This window comes from Bison bison, unplaced genomic scaffold (assembly GCF_000754665.1).
Source record: "Bison bison bison isolate TAMUID 2011002044 unplaced genomic scaffold, Bison_UMD1.0 scf7180017864537, whole genome shotgun sequence".
Taxonomy (NCBI): Eukaryota; Metazoa; Chordata; class Mammalia; order Artiodactyla; family Bovidae; genus Bison; species Bison bison.
In genome coordinates, this window is record NW_011495085.1 from 196,907 (window position 1) to 199,003 (window position 2,097).

At 42.5% G+C, this 2,097-nt stretch overlaps 1 protein-coding gene across 1 annotated transcript in view; it reads right to left on the minus strand.

The window, feature by feature from the left end:
• The window catches only part of LOC104982681 (heat shock transcription factor, Y-linked-like), a 3,142-nt gene that overhangs the window by 609 nt on the left and 436 nt on the right, over positions 1-2,097 (minus strand). The gene's annotated exons all lie outside the window — the stretch shown is intronic.

A 2,097-nucleotide genomic window follows, 5' to 3' on the forward strand; every position in this document is an offset into this window, starting at 1 on the left:
ATCTCTGTTCAGTCCTTTGTTCTGTGCACGGGCCTGGCGGTGTCTTAGGTTAGGGCTGGCTTTTCGCATGGTAGATATCCCACAGTCTGGTTTGCTAGCCCGAACTATCTCGCTCAGATAGTGCGCAGGGCATTCAGGCCAGACTCTTCTCTAAGCGATGCAGCCCCCGCCGCGCCTCCCTGCCCAGCCCCCGCTTGCTAATGGCGTGTGCAGGCGTCTGCACTGCTTCTCCTCTGGGGGAGTTACTGTAGGGCTCACAATCTGCGAGTTTTAATTGTTTATTTATTTTTTCTCCCTGTTATGTTGCCCTCTGTGCTTCCAAAGCTCGGCACAGATTTGGCAGTGAGAAGGTTTCCTGGTGTTTGGCAACTTCTTTCTTTTTAAGACTCCCTTCCCGGGACAGAACTCCGTCTCTCCATCTTTTGTCTCTTTTTTTGTCTTTTATATTTTTTCCTACCTCCTTTCGAAGAGTTGGGTTGCTTTTCTGGGTGCCTGATGTCCTCTGCTGGCATTCAGAAGTTGTTTTGTGGAATTTACTTGACGTTTAAATGCTCTTTTGATGAATTTGTGGGGGAGAAAGTGTTCTCCCCGTCCTACTCCTCCGCCATCTTGGCTCCTCCGGTTCACTATTCTTAGTCCTGCAGTCATACCTGAGGCTTCTGCCCTTCTGCCTGCATTGCTTCCTACAGCAGTTCTACCACTTCTCCCAGTCCCCCCACCTTCCCAGACATACACACACATGCTGTGGATGACTTTGACCTCAGTTCATCATGGAATATTCATCTTAAATCTCACTTTGTTTTTTTGGTCCTTGCCATGTGTCACATGAGATCTTAGTTCCCCTACCAGGGATTGAACCCATGCTCCCTGCAATGGAAGCATGGAGTCTTAACTCCTGGACCACCAGGGAAGTACCTTAAATCTCATATTCTAAAGGAAAGTTTTCTGACTCACCCAAGACTGACTGAAGTGCCCCTATTTGATTCTATCACATTTATTGCACACCCAGATCAGGCTTGCTATGAATATTTCTTGTCTGTATCCCCAAGTATATTGTAAAATCCTTGGTGACAGAAGACTCCATTTTGAATTATATCCTGATATTTAATATGTCCAAGACCCTCAATTTATGGTTTGTCACTCAGATGTCACTTGACATCCCCTACTCCTTGTCACTTGACATCCCCTACTCAGAAATTTTGTCCAGGCTGTAATTACCACAAATGTAAGAGTTCAAAGTCCTTCCCACAATTTCTGAGTTCTTTTTATTTCTACCTCAACCTTTTCTGTTTCCTCATTCCTATGAAATTATGCATTGTTTCTATTTCAGCCTATGACTCTAATGCAGAATTTTCACTGTTTTTTAAAAAACCAGCATTCACACACATTTATTCATGTTCAGCCTTTTCTTTCTTTTTTCAGTTTTAGACAATTTACCAGAGACTCTGCAGAGTACAAGAGTCAGCACACAGGATTCCTATCCCTTTTTGGTCACTCACTTTTCTTTGCTCTCCTCTCTTAAAAAAAACAAATAAAGGGACTTCCTTGGTGGTCCAGTGGTTAGGAAGCCTCCTTCCAATGCAGGGGATGCAGTTTCGATCCTTGGTCAGGGAACAAAGATCCCATGTTTCGTGAGGCAATTAAGCCCATGAGCCACAGCAAAGATCCTGTGTGCCACAGCTAAGACTCGACACAGCTGAATAAGCAAATATTTACAAAATCTTTTTAAGATGTTTTAACTCATGTACGAGATCCTGTCCCTGAGTAGAAAGTAATATCTCTCTTTTAGTTCAACAAGCTTTGGTTGAAAAAACAACAACACACCTTACTCCTCATCCTTCCCACATTGGAAAAAAATCAATTGAACAAACATTAGAACCTTTCCTGTGTATTCAGAATATTAAATAAATAACAGGTGAACAACAAATATGGGCCAAAGAAGATTCAGAACACTCTATCAGGTTCAACAAGAAGATATATTTGTACTGATTTCTGGTATGCAACTTGTTTTCTATGAGTATTTAAAAGACTCAATTCTAAACCTTTTAGCTCATGGAGAAGATCTGTCTCTTTTTAAATTTTCTCCATCCCCCCCCC